This window comes from Heptranchias perlo, chromosome 9 (assembly GCF_035084215.1).
Source record: "Heptranchias perlo isolate sHepPer1 chromosome 9, sHepPer1.hap1, whole genome shotgun sequence".
Lineage (NCBI taxonomy): Eukaryota > Metazoa > Chordata > Chondrichthyes > Hexanchiformes > Hexanchidae > Heptranchias > Heptranchias perlo.
In genome coordinates, this window is record NC_090333.1 from 40,161,921 (window position 1) to 40,184,648 (window position 22,728).

A 22,728-nucleotide genomic window follows, 5' to 3' on the forward strand; every position below is an offset into this window, starting at 1 on the left:
GTAATGCTGATAAAGTGCTTTCAGTTTTGTTATGTGATGGCAGTGATATTAACCAGTGCTATTTAGGATACACAAAAGCATTTTGGTATAGATTGAGTTCACGTAAGGCTAGAAATTTTGGCCTGTTTTGGGTGGAGAATTGGAGTTTTCTGGGCAGGGAGAGGATATTGGGACAGTCTTGTTTCTGCTGAGTTTCCATCTCTTTCTGACCACTCTGAGAAATTATTACATGGGGAGGGGAACATCTGCCTTTTGATTGTGATTTCAAATTTGGAGGTGGGACTGGTGGGATGATGAACCTCCCTGGATAGCCAACAGAAAATATGCCTGCATGAAACAGCAGTATAAAGGCTGTACTTGGGGCCCACAATACCATATCCCAACAGAAATGAATGAATTAAGAAATTAATCTAAGAGAGAATGATTACTGTTAGAAAAGTGGCAGATAATAGCTGGAACAGGAAGCCAGAAAGATTTTGATATTCAGCCACATTGTTTAGACTGTTTAGCCCCTCCAGCGATTGACCAGCAAGGTACAGTGCCCCACCATGGCAGGTGCCCCAGTAGCACCATAAATGGGCAAATTACCCTGTCCTCAGGATTTAGGATGGGGTCATTGCTGTGGCAAACTGGTAGGCAGAAGTCTTGCTCTCCTGCACATCCATAGTGCCCAACCAGAATTTCAGATTTCCAATGTTTTATTGGAAGCTTACTGTCCGTGTGGATCTCACTTTCTTTCTCATTGGAATGGCTCACATTGCTAATTGATCGTTTATGCTGTTCTGCTAATGTTCCTCTGATACATTTTGCAATATTAGAGAGTGACAAACATAAACACCAAAGGAATGAGAAAGATACATGTTTAGAAGATAGAATGATGACATGGACGGAAGATAGATAAATAGGTTTAATGAAATAAAGAAAGTAGTGATAAAAAAATGAAGAACTATTGCAGGAAATAGCAGAGAGGGCATTATACCTAAACAAGTCACTTAGAGGTTAGGGAACACAGCACAAAATAAGACATGAGCCAGTGATCATTAGAGAAGGGAACTGACAAAGAGGAAGATACTAGTTTGATTCGCCAAAGATCAGCTGCTGTTTTCTAGATACAATCCTACCCCACACAAGGGAAGCATAATTGTATGCTATGCATTATATCGTATCAGTTTTGCCATAAGGCAAATTAGCAATTGACATTTTGGCACAGGAATCTATAACATAAGTAGACATTATGGCATTATGCAGAAACTCAAATAATTAAATGTCTACAAGTAGCCTACAGCAAGTGGGATATACCCCAGAATTCTCATGGACACAAGACAAGAAATAGGTGAAACTTTGGTTAATATTTTTAGGAGCTGCATAAACACTGGAGCTGTCAAATTTTGTTTGATAGCGCTCCTGTGAAGCTCCTTGGAACATTTTACTATGTTAAAGGCACTATATAAATGCAAGTTGTTGTTGTTGTACTTGAAAATTAGAGGATTTCGATAGAATTGTACCAGAAATGGAAAGTTATAGTTATGAAGAAAGGCTGTAAGAATTGGGGTTTTCATTGGAACAGACAAGGTCAAGAAGATCTAATAGAGGTTTTCAAAATTATGAAAGAGTTTGAGGAGGTAAATAGTGAAAGATTGTTTCCACTAGTTGGTGAATTGGCACAGATTGAGGATTATCACTAGGAGATTGAAGGAGGAAGATAGAAGATATGTTTTCACCCAGAGGTTATTAGAACATGGAATGCTTTACCACAAGTAACTATTAAGACAGAGACTATAACATGATTTAAAAGGGAATGGATAGTATTTGAAAATGAAGAATGTAAAAAAAAATGAGGAAAGGTCATGGTACTGGGATTAGAGTAGATAGCTCCAGTGGAGAGTTGGCACTGGCACAATGAGCTAAATATCTTCTTCTGTTGAAAAAAAAGAAATGAAACATCAACCTGAAAGTTTGAAACCAGTTAACCTAATGTCTATAGTGTGAAAAATGTTTGCAAGCTTATCTAAAGAGCACAGAGACCACAAGGAACAGTCAGGATAGGCCGAGAAGCAACAAATGCTTTTCATTCTGTGCGTCAAGTCTAGCCTTTATGTAACCTTTAGGCACTGTGCATGACACACAATGATTGGTAGAAAGCAGTGTTTATTATAGTTTGTGTCTGATTAAAGGGATTTGAAATCTGATTTTGATAACAAAATAAAGTGATAATTTATGCCTTAAAACTGATGATCAGCTTGCAAGTATAGGGCAACTTACATTATTCTGCTTTACGTGTACTCAGAAGGATCACAAAAGACCTTGGGCCGGAAATTGCTTTCAAAGTAACGGTGAGCCCAACAGTGCTCACTATTATTAGTGGCAAAATAGAATAGCAAGTTCTGCCGACCGCATATGCGCAGTCAAATGCAGAAATCCGGAATTTGATCTTCCTGGTTTGCCAGCTATCTGTCGGCTTTGCCTTAAAGGGACATTGCCGGCTGCAATCAATAGAATCAATGGACCAGCGCCAACTTGCTCTTCTGCCCTGATGGAAACTAACTAATATCACCACAAAAAAGATACGCTTAGTTTTAAAAGTCTAAACTAAGTTTTAATATTGTGGTAAGTCTTAATGACTGCCAAACAACCTCTCTGGCACGAAAAATTAACTTTTAAAATATGGAGTCTCATTACTCCTGATTTTAATAGTCTTTGGACATTTAAAAAAAATTTAAATTAAACAATTCAAAAAATGTTTTTACTTTTTCCTTCTGTCCCTTTTATCTCAGTCTTTTAATCTTATCCTCTCTATTTCACTTTCTCTATGTCATTCTATATACCTTATCAGCCACATCAGGTTTTTAATCTGCACTGTTCGTCAATGAATTGTACTTCCTGGTTCTCACAGCGTGGCTTGCTTCAAGCTGATTGGTTTAGCGGCCTTAGAGATACTTTCACCACTCACACAAGCCCGGGAAAGAACGTTGCATTATTTGAAGTCGCAGTTCAAGGAAGTTTCCGCCAAAAAGAACGCGGTAACTTAGTGGGTGAATTTAAATCTAATGAGTGGCTACCACTGCTGGTTCGCTGCTCAGAGCAATTTATGGGCCATCGTACAAAGGGAACACTGGTGCACAGGCTACAGCCTGTAAAATCTGTCACAATGTATACACGTGCGCACATATGCACAACATTAATGGCACTGTGTGCAAGGTTAGGTTCTCACCATAAATATTCTCTTGGGTACATTGGTGCTAATTACTCCTATAAACGGTCTCTGTCTTATATTTAGGAATGTGCCCATACTGCCCAATATCTAACTATACGATAATGTAACCTAGGAGTGTAACAACGGTGCTGCCTTGTGACCTGAACTTGTTATTTATGGCTTTTGCATTTGCTCCCACATGCGCCTCTCCAACTACTTTGAAGGTAGCCTGAGAAAACACTTGGTAATAGAATCATAGAATAGTTACAGCACAGAAGAAGGCCATTCGGCCCATCGAGGAGCCTATGCTGGCTCTTTGTAAGAGCAATCCAGTAAGTCCCACTCCCCCCCTCTTTCCCCGTAGCCCTGCAAATTTTTTCCCTTTAAGTATTTATCCAATTCCTTTTTGGAAGCCACGATTGAATCTGTTTCCACCACCCTTTCAAGCAGCGCATTCCAGCCATAACTACTTACTACGTAAAAATCTTTTTCCTCATGTCACCTTTGGTCCTTTTGCCAATCACCTTAAATCTGTGTCCTCTGGTTCCCGACCCTTCTGCCAATGGGAACAGTTTCTCATTGTTTACTTTATCTAAACCTTTCATGATTTTGAATACTTCTATCAAATCTCCTCTTAACCTTCTCTGCTCTAAGGAAAACAACCCCAGCTTCTCCAGTCTATCCACATAACTGAAGTCCCTCATCCCTGGGACCGTTCTAGTAAATCTTTTCTGCACCCTCTCTAAGACCTTCACATCCTTCCTAAAGTCTGGTGCCCAGAATTGGTCACAATACTCCAGTTGTGGCCGAACCAGTGTTTTATAAAGATTCAACATAATTTCCTTGCTTTTGTACTCTATGCCTCTATTTATAAATTGTAAACAATTTTACAACACCAAGTTATAGTCCAGCAATTTTATTTTAAATTCACAAGCTTTCGGAGGCTACCTCCTTCCTCAGGTGAACGATGTGGAAATTAGCACCAATGTACCCAAGAGAATATTTATGGTGAGAACCTAACCTTGCACACAGTGCCATTAATGTTTCCACATCGTTCACCTGAGGAAGGAGGTAGCCTCCGAAAGCTTGTGAATTTAAAATAAAATTGCTGGACTATAACTTGGTGTTGTAAAATTGTTTACAATTGTCAACCCCAGTCCATCACCGGCATCTCCACATCATGACTACCATCTATTTATAAAGCCCAGGATCCTGTATGCTTTTTTAACTGCTTTCTCAACCTGTCCTGCCACCTTCAATGATTTGTGCACATATACCCCCAGGTCTCTCTGTTCCTGCACCCGCTTTAGAATTGTATTATTTTGTTTATCTTGTCTCTCCTCATTCTTCCTACCAGAATGTATCACTTCACACTTCTTTGCGTTAAATTTCATCTGCCATGTGTCCACCCATTCCACCAGCCTGTCTATGTCCTCTTGAAGTCTATTACTATCCTCCTCACTGTTTACTACACTTCCAAGTTTTGTGTCATCTGCAAATTTTGAAATTGTGCTCTGTACACCCAAGTCCAAGTCATTAATATATACCAAAAATAGCAATGGTCCTAGTACCGACCCTGGGGAACACCACTGTATAACTTCCTCCACTTAGCCAATTTCGTATCCATGCTGCATTTTATGTCATGGGCTTCAATTTGGTGACAAGTCTATTGTGTGGCACTTTATCAAATGCCTTTTGAAAGTCCATATACACAACATTAACTGCATTGCCCTCATCAACCCTGTCTGTTACCTCATCAAAAAACTCAATCAAGTTAGTTAAACATGATTTGCCTTTAACTAATAACGGAACAGGCTCGAGGGGCTAGATGACCTACTCCTGTTCCTATCTGCCTACGTTCCTATAATAAAGTTTCAACACTCTACAAGGAGTGAGCTGGCCAGCTGACAGGCAACAACAAGGGCACTGGCGGAGTGGCAGGGGTGGGACAGGAATGCTGTCATCCTGAGAGAGGACAGCAGGTTCATGTTCCATGGAGCTACTGCCACTTGCTGCCTCCTGTTATGAGCCATCTTCTCCTGCAAGAAAGCGGGACGTATGTCGATAAGTGTCCTGCAAGATGTTTGGGTGATGTGCCTGTCTTGGTTGAATAGCTGCCAGCGTGTGTGACCTGTGAGCTGCAGGTGTGCGGCTTGCAAAAGTGGTAATGTGTGAAGATGAGAGGAAGCATCTGATTGGAAGAGTTGAGTACTGTCTGAAAGGTATGTGGGTGATGGGGGTGTAGTGCGTGGAGCAGTGGATGCAGCTCGTGGTGCAGTTGGTAGGAGACGCCACTTGATAGTTGACCTTACTCACCTTGACCACTCGTGTCAAAGCATTGAACTTTCTCCTGCACTGCATCCATGTTCGTGGTGCTATGCACCTGGCATTGACTTCGTCCCCTACTGCCTCCCATTGCATCGGGAGCATATATCTGGAGGGCCTCTTGTCCCCCTGCGGATATAGGATGCCCCTCCTTCTGTCCACCTCTTGCACCAAGTCCTCTCGTGCATCATCAGTGAACCTTGGTGCAAACTCAGATCAGTAGATTGATGAGGTCTGGCGTGCAGATTGGAGGGTGTGGGATTTAGTAGTGCGCAAGCTTTATTCAATGTTTTAACATCACCCAACAGTTTTTAAACATAGGGACAGGACCTGCATTTGTGTTTTACGTGTGCGATGTCTGTTCTCCGTTCAGACTCCGTGCGGACCCGTATCTTTTATTTTGCAAATAAGAGGTGCAGGCTGCCTTTAAGTGTTGCTAGCCACTCACGATATTGGGCCCTCCCCCCCTTGTTGGTGAGCAGCCACTCAACAGTGCAGCTAGGCCTGGCTGCCCGCAGGAATCAGGTAAATGACCAGGCAGCACGAATCTCAAGTGCTGCCTGCATCACAACGACCGGGCACGGGTTAATTGTGCACCACAACCTGTGGGGGTTATCGAATTTAACCCCCTTCTAATTTTGTCCCGGATTATCGTTTCTAAAAGCTTCCCCACAACTGAGGTTAAACTAATTGGCCTGTAGTTGCCAGGTTTATCCTTACACCCTTTTTTGAACAAGAGTGTAACATTTGCAATTCTCCAGTCCTTTGGCACTACCCCCGATTCTAAGGATGTTTGGAAGATTATGGCCAGCGCCTCTGCAATTTCCACCCTTACTTACCTCAACAACCCAGGATGCATCCCATCCGGACCGGGTAACTTATCTACTTTAAGTACAGCCAGCCTTTCTAGTACCTCATCTTTATCAATTTTTAGCCCATCCAGTATCTCAACTACCTCCTCTTTTATTGTGACTTTGGCAGCATCTTCTTCCTTGGTAAAGACAGATGCAAAGTATTCATTTAGTACTTTAATACAAGACCAGATAAGAATTGCTTTAATACAATACCAGATAAGAATTGTTAAGTTGCTTTATTTCACAGCAAATGAACATACAGAGCAACAGTTATGATCAAACTCACTAAATTCAATGAGTACAACTTGTCTTTGAGGAATCTGAAGTCCACAAGTGCATCAGGGAGGTGCACCAATGCACTATTTGCCAGAGCTAATTGGTACACCGCTTTTCCTATGGCTGAGAACAGTAAAATTAGAGAGCCATGGGGTTTGCAGCAAAAGCTGTTTTACCTCTCGTGCCATCAAAGCACCACAAGATCAGCCAGGAGCTTTCATAAACAGGAAGGGTTTTCACTCCATTAATATGCAGCTGTATGTGATCACAACAGAAGGATCATGCAAGTCTGTGCCAGGTTTTCACGCAGCTGTCACAATGCATTCATCTTACGGCTGTCAAACATCCTTCCACTTTTCCACCCTACCCGGAATGTTCAAGCATGGCTGCTTCGGACAATTGTTACCCCGTTCTCACATGGCTGATGATACTCCTTCGCAACCCCACCACGCCTGAGCAGTTCGGGTATAACCAGAGCCATGGTACTACAAGGAACATCACTGAGCTCACTATAGCGTTCTTGAAGCAAAGTTTCAGGTGCCTGGATAGGTCCAAGGCTCCCTGGAATGTGCTGCGGAGAGAGTCTCCTGCATCACTGTGGCCTGCTGCATCTTGCACAATATTGCGATATGGAGAGGATTGCAGCTGGAGGAGGCAGTTGTACAAAAAGACACATCATTTGATGAGGAACAGTTGCATGAAGGCGAGGGAGAAGCACAGGAATGAGGGACTCCACAATGCCTTGCAGACAGAAATACAAGGGATGAATTAATAGCTCAACACTTCAGGTGAACTGCTCAGTCCACTCCCCTGACAACATAAACAAAGCCCCTCTGCATTAACAGTCTTGATAACTTTATTTACCACTCCCTTAATTCTGCATTGTACAACATTGAAACCATTCAGCCAACTTTTACATCAATGATTTACGGACAAGGCAGACTCATAAACTGCTCTACAAACACTGCAGACCAAAGTGCCAAAAATGATGAAGTTTTAATGTGCACCCAAACACAATCGGTTGCTTCAAATCTTTAATCATCCAAGTGTCAACCCATAGTGCCTTTTATAAAAGGTTTACTCACTTTGCTACGAAGAGCTCCCTCAGTAGCTTCAGCTTATCAGGTTGATAAGACATGATCCTCTTTTCCAGAAGTCGTGGATGAAGGTGAGAGAGAAACAGAGGAAGGAGGGCGAGCAAAACTCATTACAGCCAGAGAGACCGGAGATTAGTTGATAGAACAGCGCTTCCGGTGACCTACTCATTCCCCTCCCTGAAAAGTTATACAAAGTCCCTCTTGTTACCCCCATCACCACTCCCTTAATCTGCCTTAAAGAACACTGAAAGCATTCAGTTAACTTCTACTTAATGACATTCTGACAATGCAGACTTGGAAGCTGCTATGAAAACACACTGCAGACCAAAGTGCAAAATGTGATAAAGGTGATGAATTAATGCCAAACACAATAATTGCCTTGAATTCATCTTTCACCCAAGTGTCAACCCACAGTGCCTTTTGTTAAAAGAAGGTTTCCTAAATCTACTACTCCTACAAGGTGCTCCCCTAGTGGTTTCAGCAAAGCTGGTGGAAGACTGCTGTTGCACATATTGCGACCCTTCAGATGCTTGTGGCTGGCAATTTCTGGGAACTTGAGCCTGTGAGGGCCCGGCTGCAGACTGCAGCACTTCGGCTGCTGTCGGGGCAGTCTGGCTCAGCTGGTTTCTTGTCACCATGGTGGTTATTGGTTGAGGGGGTGGTGAGGAAGCAGACGTGCTGACATCCTACAAGAGGGCAACATGTTGAGGGCTATCATTGCGCCAGTGCCATTCCCATGAGAACTTAAGGCAAGGTTTAGTGAGTGGCTACTAAAAGGAGATTGCAGATGTGTGAGGCTGCTGCTTGTTGAGCAGATGCTGAGAGGAGATAAAGCAAGATGCAAGCAGGATGCAGAGATGTTGAATGGAAAGCAAGTGGCTGGAGTGTGAAGTGAGGAAGCAGACATGAGAGGAGTTCCTTGTTCTGCAGTTGCTACCATGTGAGAACAGAATGTTGTTAGAAGCTGCTATGAAGGCAATAAGCAGGAGGTGAGTTTGTGTTTGGACTGAGAATAAGAGGAGAGATGAAATTTAGAAAAAGAAACTGGCACCAATCACAAAAAGTGAGCAGAGAATTGTAAAATGTTAGAGCAGGGTAAAAACCAGCACATTATAATCGAAACCATTCACTTGTCAAGACTGCACAGCTTAATTTAAAGCTCGTCTCTTTATTCTCTTTAGTGTTCTTGGATTGAATTTCCTGCATGAGACGGTACCTCGTAGAAGTTAAAATTCTTTGCATAAACAATTTTCTGTACGGTTTGGCTAAGGCTCAAAACTAAAATGAGTATGAATTCTGGAGGATTGCTGTCACTATGGCAACACTGACCGTATGTTGTTTATCAGATCATAAACATTGTGGGTTTAATTTTGTCTATTGAAGATCCTGGAGCACTATCATTATTTAACATTACCCTAAAATAATGATTCTATTTCCAAATTCAAAACAAATTGCCTAAATCAGTGATCATCTAAGACTGTGCCACAAGAATCTATCTTGCTAACTATAAGCAATAATAAGTATTACTTTTTCAATATTTTTGTTTGATAAATTTCTTAACATTGTGGCAGATAAGTAATTATTTCCTTTAATTCAAATCACTAAACAAGTCTGGGTACTAATTTTTCAGGATAATGGTAGTTTTTTGGCCTCATTTTAAAATAAATTAGAAATAGTAAAACTTTTTTTCAAGGAATAGTTTGTGTTTTTTAACGTGTGTTTACAATTCTTTCTTGTTTTGATAATCTAAACCATCAAAGCCAGTCTATTATTTTTAATCCATTTAGAAATGTTCTTTTGATATATTTATGCCATGTGTACCACTAAAACAATCATTACTAAGTGATTTGGGAATAACCTGTTCAGGACTTAGTTTTCTCTCAGGATTAGTTGGCATAGGTTAATATTTCCATAAAGGTAAAAGATAAAGTAATGCCATTTAAGTAATGTAATTTAACTGAAATATTTAATTGGTATGCAGTGGAGTAGCTAGTCACCTTCGTGCCATTTTTGAGTACAGTAATTGGATTAGGGTCATTCACTAATTTTGTGGTTGAGGCTGCATTCTAGAGCAGCATCTTCCTTGAGGGCTAGTCTCAAGAATGTTCCACACTGCACCGGAGAGATGGAACATGGGTCTATGCCTGTAATCCTCACATAGTGTGCTTTTCAATTCAAATTTGCCAACCTGGGCATTGAAAGCCAGGAACCTCACTAAATGAAATGAGGAGGAGAAAATGTAGGGCTGACATTTAGGGCAACATTTTTTGATACCTCACACCACTGGTGGAGCCTCACAGAGAGCAGACAATGTATCAGAACATCAATGCAGTCATGATTTTCTGATAAGCCACCGACTGGATTGTGCCTAAGAACATGCAGTGGTGTGGATCTCGGAAAATTTTGCCCATCGTTTTATTAAAACTATAGACCTTATAAGTAGGAAGCAATGCTGAATTGTAGCTCTGACAACATCCCATGTACACACCTACTAAAGAGAGGCGGAGGAGAAGGTAAAATAGGCTATAAATGGTCTCTAGCCAAATCATGTGCAGCACTGGTGCAGATCATGAGCCTTGCCCACTAGAAAAAAGTAAGCCTTCTATTTTAAATTTCCACATATAAGTATTATTTGAAAAATAATCATACACACCAACCTACAAAGCTCAGAAAAACTGATAAACAGCTTGTAATATAAATCATTGTGATCGTCTAAAAGGTCGAGTTTCGATGCCTAAAAGGTCAGAGAAGAATTTTCCAGATGTTTTTCCCTAAATTGGCCTGGGGTTTTATCAATTTTTTCACCTCTCTCAGGAGATTACATGGCTCCAGGTTGGTGGGGAGTGTCTATGTTGTGATGCATAAGGCACCACAACTATAATGGACAGGCTAGATGGACCAGTTGGTCTTTTCCTATCCGTTATTTGCATATATAAGTTTTAAAAAAGATGACAACTCAAAACTGATGTAAAACTGAAAACAAACTCTTGCTGGTCTTAGGTTCCATGAGTGCCATCAGCATTCAAGAGAGCAAATCTCATGTATGAGCCTAGATAGTGAAGCCTAAATTTTCCAATTAGGAGTATCTGTTTTCCCGATGTACATCCATCAGCCTGGATTGGAAATGGGTTGGAGATCCGGTCCACCAGATCTCTGCCCACTTTAGCGACCACCCCATTTTCCGCCGTAAATTCCGGTGGCCAGGGGAAACGCCTGCTCATTTTTGTGCTGATGCGTGCAAAAGCAGTAATGATGTAGTGACGTAAGATGCCATATTTTCTATAATTTCCACTGGTTGTTGTTTTTTCTCGTAGAATGGAGGAATCCAGGGTTGCCAAACGACATAGAAAAGGCAGAAGCAAATTAATAGCTGCTGTTTGTAGGATTTGCAGAAATCTTACTTCTGACAATTTTGGTTCTTTTTATTTTTTGCTGTTGCTAATGACTCGTTCATCTGATTTGTAATTTGATTAGTTTAAATAATAAAAGTAAAAATTTTACTATAGCAGAAACTATGCAGCGATTAGCCTTGGGACAGTAATATGCTTTATCTATTTCACTGCATTTATAATTAAAACTAGTTGATCTCCTCTGGCGTTACACAAGGGAGTGAAGACCAAGTAAAGTCTGCAGCTGAAGTGGTATTAGAGGGTGTGAAATAATTCGACCAGGACACACATAAATAATTCAGTCCCCATTTTAAAGACTACTACTGGGGCCCAATATAATGGCTTCAATCTTGCAGCATTTAGCTGGAGGATGTTAAGGCTTATCCAGAACTAGATAGCAGATAAACAGTCTGACAGGACAGAGACTGTGCAGTGATTGAGAGAGATGATGGAGAGTTAGATGTGGGTGTCATCAGCATATTTGTGGAAGCTGATCTGATGTCTGTGGATGATGTCACTGAGGGGCAGCATATGGACGAATAAGAGAAGGGAGCACAGGATGGATCCTTGTGGCACTTCAGAAACGACAGAGTAGGGGTAGGAAGAGAAGCCATTACTGAAGATGCTCTGGCTATGATCAAGTAAGAAAAAATGGAAACTGAGTTGGATAATGGAGGAAAGGTGTTGGAGGAGGAAAGCGTGGGTAGCTATATTAAAAATTGCAGCGAGCTCAAGGACCACCTGTGACTTTGGTAAGGGCTGTTTTGGTGATGTGGAAGGGGCGGAAAATGGATTGGAGGTACAACATGTTCAGGGACCTTGGATAGGAAAGGAAGTTTGGAGAAGGGCCAGTAGTTAGCAAGAACAGAGGGGTCAAGGTTAAGCTTTTTGGGGAGGGGTATGATAATGGCATTTACAATGTCAGCTAGCATGGGGGCCAGGAGAGAGAATGTGGTGATCAAGACTTTAATGGGAATGGAGTCAAGGGAGCAAGAGGCACATCCCATGGACAAAATGTGCATGGAGTGGGCAGGGGAGGATATGGTGGTGAAACTGGAGAGAGATGGGGATCAGGACTGGGATAGGAGAAAGATTTGAGGGAATGTTGGCTAAGGGATCAAGAGGAAGGAGGGGAGGCAGCAGAGATAGCTGAACAGATAGCTCTGCACCAGAAGTGTCACCTTGCAAAATTTACGCTCATATTATAAGGTTGTAAAATACTTTTGATGACTTTATATAAGTTACGCTTGTGGTTTATGGCACGATCTGAACCCCTGCCTAGAACATTCTAAGCCAGCAATTCCATTGGCATTTACCTACTAAGTAGGTCAGCATGGCTCCTGGGACTGGGTTTGAAAAATACTGCTTCTATATTAATTCAAAAGTTCTGTTATAAAGTTGTTTACCTCAAATTTCCATGGTTTTGAGGTACTTCCTGTTTTGAAAGACCTTAAATAAACAGAATTGCAGTGCATGAACATTTCTCTTAATTTTGAGAAGCTTCCAACTTTCACAGAATTTGACACAATTTGTTAACTGTTACTGCTTCAAGTTATTAAAATATCATGGGGATCCATACAGTGTACTTAATAGAGCTCTCTCTCAAAAATATTTACCATGAATGAACTCAGCTGTAAGTGCTACAAATAATTCTTTTTAAAAAAAAGTGTATTCCTTTGGAAAGGGGAATGTGCAAACATCAATTCTTCAAAATTACTAGTATAACTCTTAAAGGCTTAATGATAAGTGTTTGAATTGATGTTTATAAACCTTTATTATAGAGAAAATAAATACATAAAAACATAATACAGTAAAATATTGTCTGTAATTAGAATAGGTAAGAATTTGGACATATTTGTTAACTAAATTTGGAGTTAAACATTTTTTGTTTTGGTTTAGAACTATGTAAATACTATTTTTAATGCTAATATACACATTGTTCACCTATTCGAATAGAAAAGAACATGTCAGGGTGTGCAGTGTCACCAACCTCATAATTAATGAACACACAAATTCAAATAAATTGTTACAGCTCAACAAGAGTGTATTCTCTTTATACAATACACAGAGTAGGATTTTAGTTTTCTTAATTTTGTATTTACTGATGATTTTTTACATTCACCAAGGCACGTAACATTAGTGCTGAGAAGTATAACTCTTTTCCATTTCAGGCACCCTGGTCAGGCCCAATCATATGCATAAACCATGATCTCAGAAGAGCACCCCCTTAACACTGCACCAATGTGATTTCTTCTGTTTTCCACACCAGCTTTCCTAATGACTACTATGAGTAAGACTGCCAATACAGTATCAATTTGTAGTGAATTGTGGGCAATTTTGTGGACCACCATCCACTAAGCACACAGCTGAGGATAGCCAGGTTCTCAGTGCTTGATCTGAAAGTTGGAATATAACATTTGATGTAAAGGCAGTAAAATGATAGAATCCTATTCATATTCATGCAGCTGTATTCTTTGAACCCAAGCCAGTGTCTAAGGGAAAATGGCTTATTCTTACATTAGTTTTCTAACATTTCATTCTGACAGACTGCTTCCAGTCCAAATAAAAGCCACGTTAACCTACTAAAAAACAAGCCTAAAAGGAAAAATATATTCTTAGGTTTTCTTTAAAGTGGCAAATTATATGCCAACAAGATGAAAGGTGTTTTTCTGGGAAATAAAATACTTTTCCATTTCAGGCATTAATTGTCAGCATCAATCACTCCCAGGTCAGGCAAGGCATGCTTAAGTGTGGAATGGACTAGAATAGAAAGAATAGCCCTTCAATTTGTATTTATTAGATGTTCATTTAAGTAGATGTGATAGACAGTTATGTTCTCTCCAAGCCTTTACAAACCAGAGTGCTTCCCATTTCCAGTACGGTCTGGCTTTCTAGAGAACATTGTACTCAGTTCAGACTCTTACTGAAGCAGTCTGACCTGATTTGTCTCAGACCTCTGTTCCATAGTGCTTTACAGCAAGTCTGTGGGGAACTCTCATGCACTGCAGCTGCCAGCTAATGCCTCCATATTGGTTTACACTATACTTTGCAGGCATGTTAATATTTATGTTAATAGAAAGGATTACAACTCTGGAAGATTAAGACAATAGATTTGACACAGGAAAAATGAACTACCAGCAGCCCCAGAATTCAATTGCGTCTGTTAACATTGATATATATTGACACAATGTAACAATATTATTGCACGTTACATCTTGCTCATATGGTACTCCCCATGCTTTTTAACCATTAGGAGCAAATTTGAAGTTTGTTGACAGTATAACTGCTGTGAATTGTGCAAACCACTTCTGATACAACAATGACAGAACCAATATTCTCCAGAACTCCACTCAATACAAGTATGCAACAAGAAGCTCTATCATGGTTTCAGTCTGGCAATTGAAAATCCTCCTGTCACAATGTATTGTGTAGTTACTGACAAATAACTTTCTGTGTTATGTCCATCCCAGTATTTTGAGTTGCTTTCTGTTTGTTAAATATATAAATAATCTGTATTTTAAATATATGACATGCCATTGAAATTTCAATGTCCACTAAAGGACCAGGATTTGTCAAGTTTAATTATTCTAAGTTTGTGGGAGTGAAATTTGGCTTGAGCAGGGACGCAAAACAGGCAAAATCGAATCAGTTGCCCGTTACACTCCCCGCAGAATGTTCAGTTGCATTGAAGTCAGTGGAACTAAATATGGGGCAGGGTGTATAACGGACATCTGAAGCGATTCAGCCCGTTTTGTGGCCCCGCCCAAGTCAAATTTCATCCCCTTTGTTCCTTATACAACAACAATAACAACTTGAATTTATATAGCGCCTTTAATGTAGTAAAACATCCCAAGGCACTACACAGGAGCAATATTTAAACTAAATTTGACACTGAGCCATATAAGGAGATATTAGGAAAGGTGGCCAAAAGCTTGGTCAAAGAGGTAGGTTTTAAGGAGCTTCTTAAAGGAGGAGAAGAGAGGCTGAGAGGTTTTGGGAGGGAATGCCAGAGCTTAGGGCCTAGGCAGCCGAAAGCACGGCCGCCAATGGTGGAGCGATTAAAATTGGGGACACGGAGATCTCGGAGGGTTGATGGGCTGGAGGAGATTACAGGGTTAGGGAGGGGTGAGGCCATGGAGGGATTTGAAAGCAAGGATGAGAATTTTAAAATCAAGGTGTTGTTGGACCGGGAGCCAATGTAGGCCAGCGAGCACAGGGGTGATGGGTGAACGGGACTTGGTGCGAGTTAGGATACAGGCAGCAGAGTTTTGGATGAGCTCAAGTTTATGGAGGGTGCAAGGTGGGAGGCCAGAGAGGAGAGCATTGGAATAGTCAAATCTAGAGGAAACTAATAACTTGATAGAGTTCATACGCTCATTGAGATTTCCTACAGCCTTTCTACTGAATGTGTCATTGTAACTCCCTCTTACCTATTTAATCAAATGATTCAAATAATATCAGAGTTATACAAAACCACATTCAAATTGAGAACCAGTACTGTAACCAGTACTAAAATCTGTGATGTAGGATTTATCCAATTTCCTTGTTCACGCAGTTACGCATGATGTGGTGCTGGAGACCATCTACAGTTTTTGTTGGTGAGTATCCAGATCAATCCAAGCACAAAACCTACTCTTGGGTGGGTCTATTTTAAACTCATACCATTTGTAGCAGTTAATAGAGGTCGTATATCATTTGACTTTAAGATGGATCCAACTTCTCAGTTCAAGTGTTAACAGGGCTATAATGATGAGGCTTACAGACTTCCCAACTGATATTAGACATTTTAGCTGTAACCCTGAAGACCTGATTTTGTCTCATTGTCAATTTGGAACTGCAAGGACAAGCAATATCTATCATGCATCTGGGTGAAAAGAGCTATACAGCTGAGATTCTTGCAATTGCTGTTCACCCAAGATGAAGGATTAAAGCACATAAGGTGAAATCAAAACAAAAGAGGGGAAATTAAGAGAATCATTTGAAAACACAAAGGAGGTAAATCAGTAAAAGGAAAAAAATACTTATAGAATCATAGAAATTTATGGCACAGAAGGAGGTCATTCAGCCCATCGTGTCTGTGCCAGCTGAAAAAGAGCTATCCAGCCTAATTTCACTTTCCAGCTCTTGGTCTGTGACCTTGTAGGTTATCGCACTTCAAGTGCATATCCAAGTACTTTTTAAATGCGATGAGGGTTTCTGCCTCTACCACCCTTTCAGGCAGTGAGTTCCGGAGATCCAGCACCCTCTGGGTGAAAAAAATTCTCCTCAGCTCCCCTCTAATCCTTCTACCAATTACTTTAAATCTATGCCCCCTGGTTATTGACCTCTCTGCTAAGGGAAATAGCAGTATCCCTTATCCACTTTATCTAGGCCCCTCATAATTTTATACACCTCAATTAAATCTCCCCTCAGCCTCCTTTGTTCCAAGGAAAACAACCACAGCCTATCCAATCTTTCCTCATAGCTAAAATTCTCCAGTCCTGGCAACATCCTTGTAAATTTCCTCTGTACCCTCTCTAGTGCAATCACATCTTTCCTGCAATGTGGTGACCAGAACTGTATGCAGTACTCTAGCTGTGACCTAACTGGTGTTTTATACAGTTCTAGCAAAACCTCCCTGCTCTTATACTCCGTGCCTCGGCTAATGAAGGAAAGTATCCCGTATGCCTTCTTAACCACCTTATCTACTGTCCTGCTATCTTCAGGGATCTGTGGGCATGCACTCCAAGGTCCCTCTGTTCCTCTACACCTCTCAGTATCCTCCCATTTATTGTGTATTCCCTTGCCTTGCTGCCCTCCCCAAATGCATTACCTCACATTTCTCTGGATTGAATTCCATTTGCCACTTTTCTGCCCATCTGATCAGTCCATTACTATCAACCACACGGCCAGTTTTTGTATCATCTGCAAACTTCTTAATCATGCCCCCTACATTTAAGTCTAAATCATTGATATATACCACAAAAAGCAAGAGACCTAGTATTGAGCTCTGTGGAACCCCACTGGAACCAAGGGCTGGAAAGTGGGATTAGGCTGTGTAGCTCTTTTTCGGCTGGCACAGACACAGTGGGCTGAATGGCCTCCTTCTGTGCCTTAAATTTCTATGATTCTATGAACCTGCCTTTAAGAGGTGCATTCTCACTTACAATAGGCCTCTAGAGACCCACCAGAAATCTCGTCCTGAAAGTGGGCAGGCTGCCCGTACTTGATGTAATCAGGTGGGCAGCCCACCAATCAGATGCAAATGCCCGCGAGTTAAAATCGACCGGGTCTCACACAGAGGTAGGGCAGTTTGGCACTCATCCTGCCTCCCCTCACCATGCCCAAAACCTTCTGCCTGTTAAAATTCCCCCTTATATTTCTTCCTTTAAACCGTTAGAAAAACAGAATATTTTTTAAATGGTTAGAAACTATTAAATGTTGGTGTCCAGAGAGACTTGGGTGTCCTGGTACAAGAAACACAAAAAGTTAGCATGCAGGTACAGCAAGCAATTAAGAAGACTAATGGCATGTTGGCCTTTATTGCAAGGGGGTTGGAGTACAAGAGTAAGGAAGTCTTACTACAATTGTACAGGGCTTTGGTGAGACCTCACCTGGAGTACTGCGTACAGTTTTGGTCTCCTTATCAAAGGAAAGATATACTTGCCTTAGAGATGGTGCAACAAAGGTTCACTAGATTCATTCCTGGTATAAGAGGGTTGTTCTATGAGGAGAGGTTGAGTAGAATCGGCCTATACTCTCTGGAGTTTAGAAGAATGAGAGGGGATCTCATTAAAACATATAAGATTTTGAGGGGGCTTGACAGGGTAGAGGCTGAGAGGTTGTTTCCCCTGGCTAGAGAGTCTAGAACTAGAGGGCATAGTCGCAGGATAAGGGGTCGGCCATTTAAGACTGAGATGAGGAGGGCTGTGGATGCTGAGTCGTTGAGTATATTCAAGGCTGAGATAGATAGATTTTTGGACTCTAAGGGAATCAAGGGACATGGGTATCGGGCAGGAAAGTGGAGTTAAGGTAGAAGATCAGCCATGATCTGATTTTTTTTTATTCGTTCATGGGATGTGGACATCATTGGCAAGGCCAGCATTTATTGCCCATCCCTAATTGCCCTTGAGAAGGTGGTGGTGAGCCGCCTTCTTGAACCGCTGCAATCCGTGTGGTGAAGGTTCTCCCACAGTGCTGTTAGGTACGGAGTTTCAGGATTTTGACTCAGCAACGATGAAGGAATGGTGATATATTTCCAAGTCGGGATGGTGTATGACTTGGAGGGGAACGTGCAGGTGGTATAGTTCCCATGTGCCTGATGCCTTTGTCCTTCAAGGTGGTAGAGGTCGTGGGTTTGGGAGGTGCTGCAGTGCATCCTGTGGATGGTACACACTGCAGCCACGGTGCGCCGGTGGTGAAGGGAGTGAATGTTTAGGGTGGTGGATGGGGTGCCAATCAAGTGGGCTGCCTTGTCCTGAATGGTGTCGAGCTTCTTGTTGGAGCTGCACTCATCCAGGCCAGTGGAGAGTATTCCATCACACTCCTGACTTGTGCCTTGTAGATGATAGAAAGGCTTTGGGGAGTCAGGAGGTGAGTCACTTGCCACAGAATACCCAGCCTCTGACCTGCTGTTGTAGCCACAGTATTTATGTGGCTGGTCCAGTTATGTTTCTGGTCAATGGTGACCCCAAGGATGTTGATGGTGGGGGATTCGGCGATGGTAATGCCGTTGAATGTCAAGGGGAGATAGTTAGACTCTCTCTTGTTGGAGATGGTCATTGCCTGGCACTTATCTGGCGCGAATGTTACTTGCCACTTATGAGCCCAAGCCTGGATGTTGTCCAGGTCTTGCTGCATGCGGGCATGGACTGCTTCATTATCTGAGGGGTTGCAAATGGAACTGAACACTGTGCAATCATCAGCGCATATCCCCATTTCTGACCTTACGATGGAGGGAAGGTCATTGATGAAGCAGCTGAAGATGGTTGGGCCTAGGACACTGCCCTGAAGAACTCCTGCAGCAATGTCCTGGTGCATGATTTGCTGGCGGAGCAGGCTTGAGGGGCCGCATGGCCTACTCCTGCTCCTATTTCTTGTGTCGTATCATTTCATATACTAAAGGTTCTCGCATGACATTGTTCATGGTAAGTTGGTGGATGCACTGTTTTATAAGATCAGGAGCTTTGCAGTCTATTCCTGATATTTCAAAGTGATGTTTTATGCTAAAAAAAATTGAATTCGCACATGCTAACCATTTGGTTTAACCGACAGCATTTGCTGACACAAATCCCACACTCACCCTTTCCTGGCTCCACAGTCCTGCACCTATCGAGACCAAATCACTGGACGAGCCCCATCAGCACTACTGGCACCGATTGCTCCTTCTTTATACTATAGTACTCTCGGAGTTCCTGTTTCCAGTGTACAGAGATAGCAATTGCGGACAGTACTACTGGAAGTATGTGAAGAAGAGAGTGTCATTAGCCACCAGACTCATGTGGAAGCAGGGAGTGAAGAGAATGCGAGGGGGTGATAGAATGCAAGAGAAGACAGAATTTAAGCAGAGGCCAAGAATAGAGAGAATGAAAAGGAGAATGAATGCCATAGGAGAACGCAAGGGGAGGGTAGAAATTGGGCTGAATGCAGGGGGAAGAAGGCTTGGCAAGTAGATGGATGGAATGCATTGAAAGGGCAAGCAGCAAGGAAGGGCAGAACGTGAACCTTGTCCTTTTAAAATTTGTGAAGTATGGAAGTGATTAAATTTAACCGGGATGCATAATTTTTAATGTAAAGATTCTGATTTTTCCCAGGGGAGCAGAACCCCTCAAAAGCCGTCACTAATTTTGTGTCATCCTTATTTGGAACGTCCCTTCAGGCATTCAGGTGCTTATGTTTTTTTTGCCTGCCATAGAAGGAATGTTGTACGTACCTACTGTGTAAGTACAAAGCTCATGTAACTGCTTTATTTCACATGGCAGGAACAGTTGTGAGTTATTAGCTTTTTTGGGGGCTGTCAGCTTTTTTGAAGCTAGGTTTCTAGGCTGGCATGTATGTGAATTATCCCATGATTTGAATTAAGCAATATGGAAAATTAGTGCTAAAAAGTGATAAGATAATTTGAATGGGAGTACACTTTCAATGTATTATGGGTGGAGCTGTGTTCCTCTAAGGAGACAAAGTTTAAATATATCCTGATGTCATTAGTGACCAATTCCTCAGAGATATCCTGAGGTGAATTAAAGGGGCCTGACTGTTTCTCGAGATTGGCAGCTGATTCTATTCTGATTCTTATTTAAAAATGTTTCATTAATTTTAGAGTGGAAGGAGGTGGGGAAGAGGGCATAGGAACATAGAGGGAAAGGGATAGAAGGGAGAGAGAGGAGAAAAAAGGTGGGGAGGGGGAACAGAGGTGGAGAAAGGGGCACAAGGGAGAAGATGGTAGATGGGAGAGAGAGGGAGAAGGGGATGGAGGGAAGAGAGGTGGGATGAGACGGGAAAGGGGAGAGGTAGGGGATACTGAGGTTGAGGAGAGGATAGAGTAGTGGGCAGAGGAGGGGAGGTGGGAGAGAGAGGGGGAAGGGGATAGAAGAAGGAAGGGAGAAGAAAGGAGGAGGATTGAGAAGGGGATTGGAAGAGAAGTAGGAGAGAGGGGGGTGAGGGAACAAAGACAGGAAAATTATTTCAGCAGGGAGGGATAGCCCAGATTTTCATCTGAGTATGGGGGCCTAAATCTTCCTCACCCATACCCAGAAATTCCTCAGTGGAGCTGCAGAGGGGTGAATCTCAGCTTGCTTCATGAACGGGCTCTAAAAATGCTGTTTGTAGAGGGGATGTAGTTTGAGGTGGGTTAAACTTTAACTACCCCCCGCCACCCAGAAATTCCTCTCAGTGTGGGGGAGGGAGGTGGAAAATTCCTCGGTGTAGGGGAGGAGAGGGTGGCAAATCCTTTAACACCAGGATACAGAATTTTGATCAGTGGAGTCATGGTGATGTAGGCATTGCTTCCTGCCAAGATCTGAAACTCTGTTCAGCAAAGAGGTACAAACCTTTCCTCCCACTAACAGCTTTCTTGTTAAGGGGGGGCTGTAACTCAGAATCTTGCACTATGGCTACCCAGCTCCCCATAGCAATTATTTACATGCACAAACCTAAAAATCCTTCTTCCACTTTAACACCTTCATATCGTCACATCTCTTAGTTCAGATCTCCAATGCCACATGGCACACACTCCTCAACTGCCAGCCTTCCCATTATTTACTCTATATTCTTGGAAGAAATTTGGCTCACAGTGCCCGTCAGAGGCATGCCACCAGAGGGGGCTTCCCCAACCTTTAATATCTCATTCCCTTTGAGGAAAATGTCATGGAGCTCGTAGGGAGGCACTTTGCTCTTGCCATGGGAGATGGTGAGGTCGACGGCATCTTGCTGGCACCAGGTTGCTGACTGAGCACCTACACTGTCTCCCTGGCATCCCTGTGAAGCACCACACAGCCACAACCTTCCACCACTTCTCTGTCTCCTTAATCCCAAGGGGGTAATGCTTGCTCATTCTTAGCTTTTGTCATTCTTTGCTGCAGATCCATCACGGCAACAGTAAGAAGTAGATGATGATGGTGAAGAGGATGTTGAAGATCAAGCTACCCAGGAGTTTATAGAATCATAGAATGGTTACAGCACAGAAGGAGGCCATTCGGCCCATCGAGCCCGCACCAGCTCACTGTAAGAGCAATCCAGTTAGTCCCATTCCCCTGCTCTTTCCCTGTAGCCCTGCAAATTTTTTCTCTTCAAGTATTTATCCAATTCCTTTTTGAAAGCCACGATTGAATCTGCTTCCACCACCCTTTCAGGCAGCGCATTCCTGATCATAACTACTGGCTGCGTAAAAACATTTTTCCTCATATCACCTTTGGTTCTTTTGCTGATCACCTTAAATCTGTGTCCGCTGGTTCTCGACCCTTCTGCCAATGGGAACAGTTACTCTTTATTTACTTTATCTAAACGCTTCATGATTTTGAACACTTCTATCAAATCTCCTCTTAACTTTCTCTGCTCTAAGGAGAACAACCCGAGCTTCTCCAGTCTATCCACGTAACTGAAGTCCCCCATCACTGCCACCATTATAGTAAATCTTTTCTGCACCCTCTCTAAGCAGCTACATGATACTGCTGTCTTTCATGACAAAAGCAGTCAAAAGCAAGTGCGGGTATTTGTAGTCCAAAATCAAAAATAAAATGCTTTTACAAAGCGTTTCCCGGCTGTAGAATTCAGTGTTTAAAGTCGCCAGGTTCTTGCCTTGATCAGGTGATCCTTGCAGCTGCGGCACCTCATGGAGGTGAAATGCTTCTTGGGCAGAAGTGCAAAATGGGCTATAGCGAATGGAAAAGAAAATCGGGCAGAATGTAAAACAAGCTGTCGATTCACTATCATCCATTTTGCTCTACCACCTCAAACCAACTTCACTGCTCATATCTCACTCTCATTTACCCAGAATGCATTAGCAGTGAAAACCCAGGAAACTTGCAGCTGTTTTGCCACTGGCCCTCACTCTGATATATTAAAATGAGATCAGTGGGGATACGGTCAGCAGATCACAGGAAGGCTCAAAAAGGGCG

At 42.2% G+C, this 22,728-nt stretch overlaps 1 long non-coding RNA gene across 1 annotated transcript in view; it reads left to right on the plus strand.

The window, feature by feature from the left end:
* The window catches only part of LOC137325313 (uncharacterized), a 126,156-nt gene extending 103,810 nt beyond the window's left edge, over window positions 1–22,346 (plus strand). Inside the window, exons 3-4 of the long non-coding RNA XR_010963862.1 lie at window positions 15,690–15,732; window positions 21,694–22,346. This is a non-coding gene — a long non-coding RNA (uncharacterized lncRNA). The remainder of the gene's footprint in view (window positions 1–15,689; window positions 15,733–21,693) is intronic.
* The last annotated feature ends 382 nt before the right edge of the window (window positions 22,347–22,728 follow it).